Raw genomic sequence first — 15319 nt, 5'->3', positions numbered from 1 at the left:
GGAGGAAAAGTGGAATTCTCTGTAGTCAGTAATATACCCCAAATGGCAACATACTAATTCAGCGATAGAGCACATACTTTGCATGGAGAAGATCCCTCCAGTTGAAGGATCTCCTACGGAGAAGGGGAAAGGGTAGCTATGGGAGGGGGTTGCAGCTTCGTGGAAGAACTTCTGTTTTGCATGCAGGGTGGGACCCAAGACAAGAAAGCAGCTGCCAGTCTGAGTAGACAATACTGACTTTGAAGGACCAATGATCCAGTTCAGTGTTCAGTTCAAAGACTAGCAAGATTTCCCCACCACTATAAGCTTTCGTGGAGCAGAGCCCACTTCTTCAGAAGCAAAGAAGTGGGCTCTGGTTCATGACTGTTTATCGTAGAAACAAATCTTTAAAGTGCCCCAGACTCCAGTTGATCCAGGGTGTTAACTCTTTTTCCTGATGCCCAGGGAGCACAGAAATGTTGTTCACAATCCAGGTTCTTGTCTCGTTTCATTTGTTGTGCTTACCCACTTGGTGAACGTGGGACCATATCTTCCCACTGTCCCAAAATATGGAGGCCTTTCTACTTACTTTATATATAAAAATCTTTTTTAAAAAAATAGAGCACAGTCCACCAAAGCCCAAAGCCTCTAACATCCAGATAGACATGGCAGCCTTATTTTGCATATTTCTTAAAAAGGCTAATCATGTTACCATTTTGTTTTGTTTTTTAATCACAGAAATGGTCTCCAGCGCAGAACTCATCACTTCCTTAAACCCTGCTGCCTTCTCTGTGTAGGGAAACGGCTACCGTACCTGGTCCATTTCCCTACAAAATGCAATCGCTCAAATGATCTGTTCTGTGTGTGGCGATCTCCATTTGCAGGGTCAGAATAAAGGAAGACTAAACTTAAACTCTCCCTAGGGTTTATACCGCCATGTGTTCCATTGAGAAACTCAGCTGTCAAGATGTAAGGCTGTACTCCTCTGGATCTCTGCCCACTGTTTTGGAAAATGAAAAACATGTGCTCTGACTCCAGTAACTGTAATCTGTATTCACATTGTGCATTCATCTAAATAAGGGTGGTGGTTGTTGCTTTTCCCCCCTTTCTTTCTTTCCCCTGGACAAACAGTACTCATGGCCAGCGCTGAACTTGTTGCATAGGATCCAGCCTCGCCCCCCCCCCCCCCGACACGTTTTTCATGAATGTCTCATTCATTCTTTGCCATGCAAGCTGTTGTCCTGACAGTCAGCAGTGACAGTAGGCTGGCTTTCGTTGCTATTCGCAGGTATCTCTACAATAAAAAGCATCTCTCTCCCTAACACTGCCAGTACCAAACTGTGATTAAGCAGAATGGGGTATTTGTTTCCCAGCTGCTGGTATTCCTATATTGGCACTGGGCAGGATGCAGAACACATTTCACATAGTGTCATGCTGGCTGCCCATCTAAAAGCCTATTGTTAACTCAGTACTAATGCCCAGAACAAAAGCTCCGGCCAGTGTATGCTTGGGCATCATTCCATCAGAACAGATGGGTATCCGCGTAGACAATCGAGAGAGTATATTTGCTCATCAAATAAGAGTGTGCGGGCATTTTTTCCAACTGAGATGGTCAAAGCAGCTGTCTTCATGAAACATGTGTCTCTGTGGTTGAAAGGGTCTGTGGTTTCAATAATCTATGGATGCTTTCACACTTAGAACAGCAACATGGGTCCAAGGGAACCACATCACCCAAAAGCCATTCATGTAACTATATATATGAGGAGCTGCTTCAAACCAGCTCAGGCCTATAGTACAGCTGGAACGATCTGCTCAACGTGGTAGGAGCTATCTAGGGTTTGAAGCTTTTCCTAAAGATGGGCCACCAAATTCAGAATTCCAGATTAAGGGTATGTGTTCAGCTCTACCAAAGCTGAAGACATACCCAGAAAATATTTTTGGGATATAATTTGGAATTCCAAAGATATCCAGGGTTTTTTTTAATGGGAAACCGAAAAAAGAATTCCCCACAAAATTCTGGATAGATTCAGCAATTATGGGGTATATCTGAAAAAACAACAGAGAGGCTAGGGTAGACTGATGCAACTTCTCAGTTGCTTGTTGGGCGTTTACTGGAGAAAATTGTGTCAACCTTTTAGGGTGGTCTCCTCCTATTATAATTATTATCGCTGGATTTTATACTGCCTCTCTCCCATAATGTTCACGAGAATAACTGCTTTTGGCTATTTTGCTGTGCTGACCATACTGTTACACTATTGTTTTAAAGGTACCCTGTAAGATGAGTTCTAGCACAATCGCTGGTGTTGTGTATATTTGATGACTGGCTATCATCCATTGGCAGGGCTGTAGAAGAATATTGTCTGATATCATATTGGCTAACTGTACCTGAGTTGTGAGCCTCTTGTGGAGCAGAGTGGTAAGGCAGCAGACATGCAGTCTGAAGCTCTGTCCATGAGGCTGGGAGTTCAATCCCAGCAGCCGGCTCAAGGTTGACAGCCTTCCATCCTTCCGAGGTCGGTAAAATGAGTACCCAGCTTGCTGGGGGGTAAACGGTAATGACTGGGGAAGGCACTGGCAAACCACCCCGTATTGAGTCTGCCATGAAAACGCTAGAGGATGTCACCCCAAGGGTCAGTCATGACCCGGTGCTTGCACAGGGGATACCTTTACCTTTACTTTACCTAAGTTCTATATTTGTTAGAATGTTGAATTAGGATCTAGAAGACCCATATTTAAATTTCTCTCTGCAATGGAAGCTTTCTGGGTGACCTTGGGTCAGTCAACAAATTCTCAGCCTAATTTACCTCATAGATTGTTCTGAGGGGCAGAGAGGAAGAGAGCACAACAATCTAAGCTGCTAAATGGAAGAGGGGAGAATGTCACGAGCTCTTTGGGTCCTGATTGAGGAGAAAAGTGGGGTATAAATAATTAAATAAAGTAAATGATATAAAGTGGTAAATAAATTATAATAGTTTTCTGTCTGATATGAATAATCATCTGTCTGCAGGACAGGAAACAGGGGAGGGGAGATGGGGAGTTAACGCCAACGAATAGCCATCTTTTAACATACTGGGGGTTTTACGGGTTGGGTTATTTTATTCTTTTATTGTAAACCGCTGAAAGTCTTTGAGGTATATAAATTAATTTAAATTTTTTTAAAAAATAAACTATTTGTAGGGGGTGCATTTGAACATATCATCTCCTGTCTGCAGTTTGAAGGTATAAAGGCCTACATAGGTTGCAATACAGATCTAAGCATCTAGTTTGCCTGTTAGTGAAAAACAATTTAATTACAATTCTGACACAGATTTCAAGTAGAATCAGTGCGTTCCATTCACTGTATGGATCACTGTTTTCAACAACCGAGGTTTGTCCTGAAGCACTGGGACAACCTAGACTAAACTTTGTACTATCAGTGCTGTATGGCGATCTAGTCCTGTCACACTTCTAATTTGACCATTGCCATGCAGTTATTCCATCATCTCAGAGACCCAGCAAAACTAGCCAATTGGAAATTGGATTTAAACTGAACATGAGTTCAACAGCTGTCCTGTGGCCCAGAAGACTGGTGCTATTTCAGATTGTATTAATGGAGGCATTGTTTCCAAGACACTGGAGGCCATCCCTGTGGTCTTCTTCTCATTGGTGCTATCTGAGGTAATAGTTTCAATCCCGGGCACGAGAGTTCAATGGGAATGCTGACAAGATAGTCAGGATACAGAGGAGAGATGAAAAAGATAAAGGATCTAAAAGAAAAATGACCAGATGAAAGAAAGAAGGAAGTGATACAAATTAAGGAAAGATGAACTGTCAGTTTTCAGATATTTAAAATGGCTTCTGTTTAGTTCAAAGGAGCAACGTTTATTCATCCGGTCCTCGGTAGATGGGGAGATCATCATCGTTTTTTAACTATAAGATAGTGCAAAGACATTCAAGCTTCAGAGAAATTTCCTAAGTCTAAGAGAATTCCATGAAGGAATAAGAGGCCCAAAGATATTTCATGAATATTTTTGAGAGAAGGATAGATTCAAATGAGTAGCTATGCTGTTCTGAAGTAGCACAATAAAATCAGAGTCCAGTAGCACCTTTAAGACCAATAAAGGTGTGAGCTTTCGAGTGCAAGCACCCTTCGTCAGACTATGATCGAAGATCATAGGCTCACGCCTTGAATCAATCTTAAAGGTGGCCTTAAAGGTGCTACTGGACTGTGATTTTTTTGAGAAAAGGCTGTCTTTACCATCTTTTTTTGATTAAGGCATATCAATACACAAACATTATTTTCAGCCCTAAATTCTGCTTGCTTTCATAAAAGGGTCCAGTGAGAATTTCGTCTGACAACCAGATCATAGAGAGGCACACCTCAAAGCCTCTTAAGCTGAACTTTTGGCCTCCATGGTGGTACTAGAAAGTGTTGCCAAGTTACAATTGACTTATGGCAGACTGGAAAGATTTTCAAGGCAAGAGATCTTCAGAGGTGATTTGCCATTTTCGGCCTCTGCATAACTATCTTGGCCTTCCCTGGTAGTACCTCAGCCAAGTACTAACCAGGGCCAACCAGCCCTTCTTAGCTTCTGAGATCTGGTGAGGCTGGGCTAACCTGGGGCAGGGCCTTCATATTTCCGTCTTATACTAGGCTTCAGGGTTCACATTTGTCATGGGAAGAAACACAATCACTGCCAATAAACTGAGCAGCCACGTCAGCACTTGACAGCAGAAAGGAGTCAAGGTATTTTGAAGTCTGAGACATGGAATGGTGGGGAAATCTTTTCTATTCCCCACTTCCTCTAGCAATAATTTCCATCTCTAGCACTACCCTAGCACTAATTGGGGGAGGGATGGGATTTTTAGCTGTCATGTTAGTAGATTGATATTTTAATGGGAATTTTAATGGGGTTAGTAGTTGTGACCCGCCTCGAGCCTGTCGGGAGAGGCGGGAAATAAATAAATAAAAATAAAAATAAAAATAAAAATAAAAATAAAAATAAAAATAAAAATAAAAATAAAAATAAAAATAAAAATAAAAATAAAAATAAAAATAAAAATAAAAATAAAAATAAAAATAAAAATAAAAATAAAAATAAAAATAAAAATAAAAATAAAAATAAAAATAAAAATAAAAATAAAAATACCCATTTGGAGTGAGAGAGTCCTATACACTTTTCTCATTTTTGTAATGCTGACTTTATTGACATATCTACAATTAAAGTGCAAGTGGGTGCCAAGAGGCACTTCTCTGGGCCAGCAGGTTCTCTCCCACCATATTTCCAGAATGAAAATCTTGGACAACAAAATGTTTCTTCACACACATACATCTGTCCCCGCAGGTCAAATGAGGGTTGGAAAGGTAACTGACTGTGTTATTTGATTGGTCCTTGAACAAGGGACCATTTCCTAACAATTATCTCCCCCTGAAGAAATAGTAACAAGCATGAAAGAATATTAGCATGTTTTTGCCACAGGCCAAAGAATGGGCACACTCTGGGCCAAACTATCTTGGTAGTTAAATTAACAGTAATAAGACAGAAAATGTAAAACTATCTCTCAGCCTCTCCTCCCTCACAGGGTGTCTGTTGTGGGGAGAGGAACGGGAAAGCAAACGTAAGCCACTTTGAGACTCCTCCGGGCAGAGAAAAGCGGCATATAAGAACCAACTCCTCCTCCTCCTCCTTCTAACAACTGATACATTGCTGCCCTTAGATTACTACAAATCTGCAATCTGAGGTCCTTCTCTGTGTAAACCTGCCTGATAATAGCAGTTCAGTGATCATGTGACTCTTTGCTACAAGGTTGACTAATCTTGGTTGTTAATTATGGTAGATTTGTGTATTTTGGTTTTTCAAGCAGTCTTATCCGGTTTGGGATAATGATCCATGTATTTGAAGTTTTAAAAAAATGTGACACAAAACTCAACATAAGCATCCTTTATGTCTCTCAAGTCCATAGCTGAGCTCTGCTATCACAGGAACGGCGTGGTGGATGTAAACTTTTGACTGCCTTATCTCTGTGAGGAGAGGTCGGATAAGCTGAGAAATGACAACAGGAGTTTGAAGCAGCTACTCAACGTGTGTTTTGAGTCTCCCAGACCCATGTGATTGATAGATGTATTAAAATACAGCTCCAAGCCAGCTACAAAACTCGTACCATTTACAAAACCATAATCCAACAAATCATGGTAGTGTATAAATGGCCAACGATAAAAACACTTAAATCCAAACCCACTTGTGTCCTTTGGTCCTCTTGACTGGACATGTGTACAAAAGCTGCTTCAGTCTTCTACGCAGTGTGGGTTTCTTCTCAAGCTACCTGTGGAGCAAGTATGGGTGACACTAACAAAACTGTGTAACTTATGTGGCTGCACATAACTTTTGCAACTGAGCTAAGAGCTGCTCCATAAAGCTGCTCCATAATTTAATAGCCCTGGATCGTTTCCGCACTAGAGTCTTCACACTGGGCTGCAGGCTGGAGAGTCACTCAGGGCAGGTTGTACTGTCTCTTCCTGCTCACGCACAGGGAGCATTTGGCCCTGTTCACCTCGTCTACCCTGGATTTGTGCTTCCACACAGAAGCCAGGGCAGCAAAGTTTCCAGTGCAGAAATGGTCCTCGTCCGTCCTGCAGTGCCATGAAGCACTGCAAAGCTATCCAGGACATATATTGACCCCTGCAGGCCTCCGTAGCGTGGTGGGGAGCCAGGCCTGGAAGGCCCTGCTCTTCCTGTCCAGACAGGCTTGCTGCAGGACAGGCCCCATTGGCCCCCACAGTACCAAAATGGAACACAAAAGAATCTGCATTCCTTTAGTGCAGGTTGTACTGTCTCTTTCTGCTCCCGCACAGGGGAGCATTTGGCCTGGTTCACTCATCTACCCTGGATTTGTGCTTCCATACAGAAGCCAGGGCAGCAAAGTTTCCAGTGTGGAAATGGTCCTCATCTGTTCTGCAGTGCCATGAAGCACAGCAAAGCTATCCAGGGTGTATTGCCCCCTGCAAGCCTCCATAGGGTGGTGAGGAGCCAGGCCTGGAAGGCCCTGCTCTTCCTGTCCAGAAAGGCCTGCTGCGGGACATGCCCCATTGGCCCCCACAGTACCAAAAGGGAACACAAAAGAATCTGCATTCCTTTAGCATGGGGCTTCTGAGGCCCAATCCGCACCAGGCCTGGGAGGGCAGTGGCCTGGTGGCAACATCATATAAACATGGAGATTAACCTTGGGTCCATACTGATGCCGCCCCAGCCTTTTCCGCCCATGTGGAATCAGCCTCAGTTCCCCTTTCTCCTAATGACTTTTGTGTTCCCTTTTGGCACTGTGGGGGCCAATGGGGCCTGTCCCATGGCAGGTCTGTCTGGACAGGAAGAGCAGGGCCTTCCAGGCCAGGCTTCTCACCACCCCATGGAGGCCTGCAGGGGGCAATATATGCTCTGGATAGCTTTGTGGTGCTTCATGGCACTGCAGGACGGACCAGGGCATAAAATTATTGTTTTGCAGCAAAATGTTTTAAAACCCAGCTGCCCCCCTGCACAACGGAGTCTTCCTGCCGCCACTGTTTTCCAGGGGGACACTGGAGAAGATCTGGCCCCTGAGGACACAGCAAGTTGCAAAGCATGCAGTTCTACAACAATGCACTGGCGGTAGCCTAGAGTGGTGCCACTAGTGAAGAATCGGCCTGAGGGGTACAGAATTCACATTGAATGTCTGTTAAATTAACATGGGTACTTTGTAATGTACAAAGGGGACCTCAAATGGGATGTCACTGCTTTCCACAAGAATTCTAATTCTCAATGTGGCCCCATCTTTGGATTCTTAAATCTGGAGACTGGGGCCTTGAGCAAACAAGGCAGATCTTTCTGCAAACCAGAGAAAAGCCCCACGTTTGCAGAAAAATCTGAAATGGAGAAAAGAAGAATAATGTCATCTGCTTTGAGTCTCTACTAGGGAACATGCTTGGGTACAAATGAGTTAAATAAATAAATAATAAAACTGAATACAGAGGGGGCAGATTTTTTAAAAAGCTAATTGGTGAGGGGGAAGTAAGTAAGGACATAGAATAGTTTTAAGAGCCGCCAGGAGGGAAATGTGATGTCGTGTGAGGAAGAAGATACAGGGGGAAATGAGGGGACCTCTGCAAGTCCTTGTAGGTTCACCTCTTCTGCAAATCTAAAGTTGATTCATCATTCTAACCAAGGATTATATCAACAAGTTTCTTTTTAAAAAACAAACGGAGAGCACGTGATCAGAAATATGTGCCTAGAAATTAATTTAAAGACTTTTTGAGCAACTGAACCTTAAAAGGACCCATGGCTAAATAGTGCCAATCCTAACTGGGGAAATTCCAGGAGATTTGGGGACTATGTCTAGAGAGGATGGAGTTTGGGGAGAAGTCGGGTTAAGATACCTTAAAGTCTGCCCTCCAAAGTTCTCATTTCCTACTGCAGACCTTAGTAGTGATTCTGGGAGATCTCCAGCCCCCACCTTGAGGCTGGTAAGTCTGCTGTGGGTGCTTATTACAATTATGGGTAACATTCCAGTGATAACATTGGTTTGAAACAATGGATGATATTCAGAATCTTGCTTCTTTAAAGAGATCAATACTACTGCCGTTTTTTCAGATGCTTTGCTGGTTCTCCTCTGTGCTGGCATGCCCCTTACCAATGCCATCTGAAGTAATTCTCCCCATCAATCTCATCTTTACCCAAGGTGAACTGATTTTGGGAATACCCCCTGGGTTTCTGGTTCAGGTTTTATGTAGCCTCTTGATCAGGCACTTGCTCAACTGATCCAGACAAACAAACAAAACGAAAAGAGTGCCAATACACTCCTCTCTCAAGAATGCCACTTCTCAGTTCCATGCAGACCCACCCAGGCACCTAAAATTAAGGAAACACTCAGCCGGTCTCTCAAGAATCAAATGTCAGGGCCACCCGTGGTGCTGGGTTTTCTCCCCTTCTTGTGTCACCACATGAAAGGAGACAGATGGAAAACAACATTTCCCTTATGATCTTCTCCTTTCCCTGCAAATCAGGAGGCTGAGAAGAGCTGACATTTGCCACCAATGGCCAGTCCTACCACCTGAATATAAAGAGTCCTAGCTGAACCAAAGTGTTCATGAACGTCCAAAAGTCATGCCTATGTTGATGTTTTTTTAAAAGCTAAATTCCTGGAAAGTCTCATGGTATGAAGATAAAGTTTACAGGGCTGGGAGCTAAGTCAGGACAAGAAACAGACCCTGTGTGGGGGGCAGATGCTTTGTTGTCCTGAATGATGCTTCGCAGTATGAACTCCTGTTCTTCATTATTTGGTAAGTCTTTAGACTATTAAAGACCCTAGTGCTGAAGGATGGTGATTCTGGCTATATCACCATGCTGTTTCATAGGATATTCACTGGAACGCTTCCTGTCTTTCCTGCTGTGCCTTCCCCGCTTTATTTTGGAGCAAATATTGTAGAGCAAACGCTGGCAGGGGCTCATGGGAGTTGTAGTCCATGAACATCTGGAGGACCACAGGTTGACTACCCCTGTTGTAGAGTGTTCTATTGACAAGAAATCACAAGGCATGGTTAGGGGCAGAGATGCTTTACTGTCTGATCATTTCCTTCCTAAAAATCGTCATCTCTTCTCTCACATGATTTTTAAGAAAATAAGAGAAACCATGTAGGATCAGGCCAATGACCTATCCCATCCAACGCTCTGCATCACACAGTTGGCAAAATCCCAGGTGCCACCCGGAGGTCCAACAGTGGACCAGAACTCCAGAAACCCTCGCATCATGCCCCCCCCCCCACACACACAAGCACCAAGGATACAGAGCATCACTTCTCCAGATACAGTTTTCCATCTATACCTTGGGGATAATGGACCACAGCTCTATATGTTTATCCAATCCCCTCTTGAATCTGCCTATGCTTGTAGCTTGCCGCCACTTGGTGGAGCTTGGTGTAGTGGTTAGGCGTGCCGACTTCAATCTGGCAAGCCAGGTTTGATTCCCCGCTCCTGCCCCACATGAATCTTGATAAGAGAGCTAGTTGTAAGCCCTCAACATGGGGATGTTCCCACAGCTTTCTCTCTCTGTAGCTTAGACAATGATCTCTTTAATCAGGGGTAGTCAACCTGTGGTCCTCCAGATGTCCATGGACTACAATTCCCATGAGCCCCTGCCAGCGTTTGCTGGCAGGGGCTCATGGGAATTGTAGTCCATGGACATCTGGAGAACCACAGGTTGATTACCCTTGTGACTTTAATGACTGCTAAGCAGTAATTTACAGGAGAATAAATTGTAGTAAGAGTAGCAGGCAGACATGCCAGTGAAGCCCTGAGGACATGGCAAGTCATTCCATCATATTTCACCAGCAAAAAACATCACCCAGGACTGTACTGTTTTTGTATATGCCGCCTGATTGTTTCTTCAGATCCAAAAATCAGCGAGTCCCTCCTGGAATGGAACGAAAGTGACTAAAGATAAACTATTTGAGCCATTTTGTAGCTGTGCCGACCACCCCATGTCAGAATTACAATGGTGCCCACAGTCTCAAAAAGCATGGGACCCCAGCTCGACAGAAGCACAGTGCATATGAATTCTTGCACCTGTCTCCTCTGGTATTGCCTCTGTTCCTTTTGCCTTCCATTTGCCTTCAAGTCATGGAGTTTTCAAGGCAAGAGACGTTCAGAGGAGCTTTGTCATTGCCCACCTCTGCTAGCAACCTTCGACTTTGGCAGCTGGATATTCCCGTGCGGAACAGGAAAATCTACTTCGAAAGTGCATTATCTATTGTGTGCAGGACAGGCCCAGGTTTAGATGTTTATTCTCTGGACACGTCTCTCCAACTCTGACCCAACCACAATCCTTCAAGCTCATCCGAATATCTGATGGGCGGAACTTGCACCAATCCGAGGCAGGACATGTGAAGTGGCAAGGAGGTTTACCTTAAAAACAAACACCGAGAAAGCATCAAAGCCATAATTACCGATCTCCACGAAGGTTTGGCTTCTGTTCAGTTCTGAGAGTGGAGGATGGTTCTTGTTAGTTTAATTATTCGTAAGACACACATATAATTAAAGAGGCAAGAGGACACCACCCAGGGTGATCATTTTAGAAAGAAAACTCCACTCTTCATTGCAAAGGCCAACGATGCTTTGTAGCCACTCGATGTGAAACGACCACGGGGCAAAGAGGAAGCGTAATCTTGTGGTGTGGGTGTGGGATGGAAGAGATGGAAGTTAATTTCCTGGCTCTGCCACAGATATCCTGCCTGACCGAGGGCCAATCACTTAAAGGGTGTGCCTTTGTTTATCGTAACTGCAAAAAGCAGATTGCAGGGCCCTCGTTTGTCAGCAGATAAGAACCGTTTACCTGCAAGGAAATCCCAGTGGAACTTCCCATTCATCCCCAAATATGAACAGAAAGAGTACACAATGGTTGGCAACCCTCCCTCTTCCTAAAAGAAGGCGCTTGCAATGTTCCTGTGAATGAAAACGAAGGCCAAGTCCCTGAATTCTACCAGTGTCCATTGTGACAGCCCTGCTGAAATTAATGAGTCCTGCATTAGCCCAACATTTGTTTGAAAGAGGGCTTCCTTCCAACTAACTTTAGCCGCACTGTGATTCCCTCTCGTTCCGACTCAGAAGACAGATGAAACTTCAGGTCTGTTTGTTTCTTTCCAGATTGTATACCCAAGCTTTCTTTTCTAGCAAATACCAGACCCAGGAAGCTCCCAAGAGGCATGAAACAGATACTCCCAAAATAGCAATCAATAAATATAAAGAGGACACATAAAATAAAATTTTAATCCTATTACAGTTAATTTTCTTGGCCCTTCAAATCGGATTGCTCAACATCTCCTTGCCGATAAGACCCTGGAAATAGTGAGACTTGTAGCCGAATTTCTGGCAGCTGTATTGCAAAAGGGAATCCAGATCTGTAAGAGATAATTCTGGGTTATTGGACTGTATAATTGATGTAAATAAATATTTACTGAGTGTATTATGGAAGAATGCGTATCGCTAGTTACTATTCTAATTTTTTATCCGTTATTATCTGTCACTTTGATTTAACATTTTTTACCCTAAGTCTATGTAATTGTCACTACGTGTTTATTTATTTGTAGATTCTTTTATATGCCATTCGAGGTTTTGAATCTGAATTTGAATTAAAAAAAAAATAACAGCAGTAAGGAACAGTAAAAACATTTACAATCAGAAACTCAAATTTTCCCAGCCTCTAACTTCCCTTCTGACTTCATAAATTGTCTCTGGTCACCACTGTCTCTAAAACAATTCCCTTGCAGAGGATTGGCAGAGGGCATGCAGAATTTCCATCTGTACCCTAAGGAGGCCCCAGTTCAGTTTTTTGTTTAGGTGAACACTGACCATTTCCGCATTAGTGATATCCCTCACTTTTGACCTTTGAAGACCTGAACTTTGTGTTCATTTCCGCACCTAATTTTGCATTTTCTGCCACAGACCCGAATTGCATACTCACTTGCCTGGTGGTTAAGGATTCCCCAGTTACAGTAATTTCATTTTTTTAAGATGTATTCCAATTCAGGGCTGCGCAATGGAGAAATCTTTGCATTCGGGCTTTCCTCCCTGCTGCCATTTTGATTAATTTGTGCGCATCTCCTTCCTCATCGCCATCTACTCTAACCCCCTGCTCAATGCAGGATCAGCCTAAAGCATCCCTGATCTGGGTTTCGTGAAACCCTGGGATTTCTTGACGGCCCTCGAAGGGTTTCCCAAATGGGTGGAAGTTAGTTAATTTTTTATATATTATAAAAATGTGTTAAACATTTATTGGGTCATATGACATGGTCATGTCAACTCGCCACCCCCCCCCCATCACAAAATATCCAATGATGGGCCTGGAGGGGGTGGGAAAGGGAGGGGCAACGACTATGCTTCCCAACCATATTCTGCATGATCATGCTGCTTCTGGGCTTTCTCGAACCCTGATGAACGTTTCAGGGGTTTCTCAATGGTAAAAAAGTTGAGAGAGGCTGGTCTAGCCACTGCTCAAAGACTGCCAGTGAGGGGGAAATCACCACCTCCCTAGGCAGCCAATTCCACTGCTGAACTGCTCTGTTATAGACCACTGAATTTTCTAGGATTCTGGATCATCTTCACACACACACACACACACAATCCGTATATGCAAGCAAAATATGTGCATTCCCCTGTTCAGCCAACACGTTGACCATGTGTCTCAGAAGCATCGTATGTAGGGCATTCTCCAGTTATATGGGGATGCTAGGCTCCTAGTATGCATGGGTATAATGTCTGAAATGCGTTCTATGACTTTTTTACTACAGCAGTGAGAATTTTTTCTCATCTGCTGACCTCTTGCTAAATGCATACTTTTCATCATTGTTCCCACCGCAGCAGAGATTACAACCTGATTCCCCTCTCCCGTTCTCTGGAAGCTTCCTGTCCAGCTATCACTGGAGAGTTCACCCCTAAGATGTTCCCATTACTGCTAAGCATGGATCTGCAGACCAGTGCCTGACAGGTCCACCCACTTCCAGAAGAAATGTCATGAGAAAAAATGTTTCCTTATATCTTCCCCCTTAAAATGCTTTGAGAATGTTTGCTCTTGGTTCTGCATTTTTATAGCATTTTGGCTGGGTTTAATGTGAGAATGTTTGTTTTTTCCTCCCCCTTCATCCCTCGGCTGCGATTTCCAGTAGAAAGATTCTGAGAATATTGTTAGATATTCCGCAGTGGAAAGAGTTCCAGAATGGATGTGGCCACAGAACTCTAAAATGTGCCTCCAGTTGACGTTTCGGGAGCTGTACAACCTGCCCTTGCTTGGATGTTCATGGAAATAGTTTAACATGAAATCTTGTTCACATTTGAGCTGACTGCAGCATTGATTGATTGGAATAGTCAACCTGTAGTCAACCAGCGTTTGCTGGCAGGGGCTCATGGGAATTGTAGTCCTGCTCCCCCCCCGCCCCTCCTCAGAATTCCACCAATATGCTCTGGACCTGTTTGTATTGTTGCACTGTTGTATTGTTTATATTGTTTATACTGTTACATTGTTATATGGTTACAACTATTAATTATTATTATTGTAAGGTTATTCACATGTTTTTATGGACCGTTTTATGTATTGTTCATTGTTCTTATGTAAACCGCTCTGAGCCTCCGGGGAGGGCGGTATATGAATGAATGAATGAATGAATGAATGAATGAATGAATGAATGAATGAATGAACATCTGGAGGACCACAGGTTGACTACCCCTGCTCTAGGCCTTGAGACATACGCATGGTGAAACAATCCAGATTGAAGTCCATGGTTGTTATGGCATGGATATGATTTACTTAGGTTACAGGCGTTGTTCTGAGTCTCCTTTCTCTATCAGAGTGGACCATATAAGCCAACTGCGTTTGGGGGCAGGAAAACCTCAGATAAAACAATGAACCAAATCCACCCTGATTAAAAGTCCCTTTAGCACAGTGGTTCTCAACCTTCCTAATGCCGTGACCCTTTAATATAGGTCCTCATGTTGTGGTGTCCCCCAACCATAAAATTATGCAAGTGTCCTTTCACAGAAATTAAACCTAAACTGACCAATGTGTGAATATCCATTGTTCATGTTTGTATATAAATTTTTTCCGGGATTTCTCAGTTCAGTTCTGCCTCTTGTCCCACCATGCTGATCTTGCTGTTTTCTGCTGCTCCAGACAGATGAATGCTCTATCTTGATCTATCCCACAAGGCTGTTGTGTGGATGGCCAAGCTGCTTTCCCTGCCACAACTCCTGTGAAAGAGCCGTTCGACCCCCAAAGGGGTCCTGACCCCCAGGTTGAGAACCACTGCTTTAGCAAAACCAAATATTTTCATAAACAACATTATATCCCTGGTGCTGTAGTGAGAAGGGGTATGGGTAATGTGAATACAACAATGATTTATTTGTTAATGCCTTGATTTCTACCCACTGTACTATATTGCTGTATATGAAAAATGATGTTGTATGTGTAGATCAAGCTTTCTCAACCAGGGTTTAGTGAAACCTTGGGTTTCTTGATGACCCTGGAAGGTTTCTCAAATGGGTGGGAGTTAATTAATTTTAGGACCATATATGGACATGTCAACTTATTCCCCCCCCCTCCCTAAATTGCCAACGATGGGCCTGGTGGGAAGGGGAAGGGCCTAATGAGGATGTGTACACATCTATGTTTCCCAACCATATTCTGAACGATCATGCCACTTCTGGGGTTTCTTGAAGCCTGAAGAATGTTTCAGGGGGTTCTCAACAGTAAAAATGTTGAGGAGGCTGGTGTAGATAGACAGACAGACAGACAGAATACACAAAACACATCTAAAACAAAGGAACTCATATATACTAGGGTTGAC

The sequence above is a fragment of the Paroedura picta genome, chromosome 1 (assembly GCF_049243985.1).
Source record: "Paroedura picta isolate Pp20150507F chromosome 1, Ppicta_v3.0, whole genome shotgun sequence".
In the NCBI taxonomy this organism is placed as follows: Eukaryota; Metazoa; Chordata; class Lepidosauria; order Squamata; family Gekkonidae; genus Paroedura; species Paroedura picta.
This window is presented reverse-complemented; position numbering follows the sequence as displayed.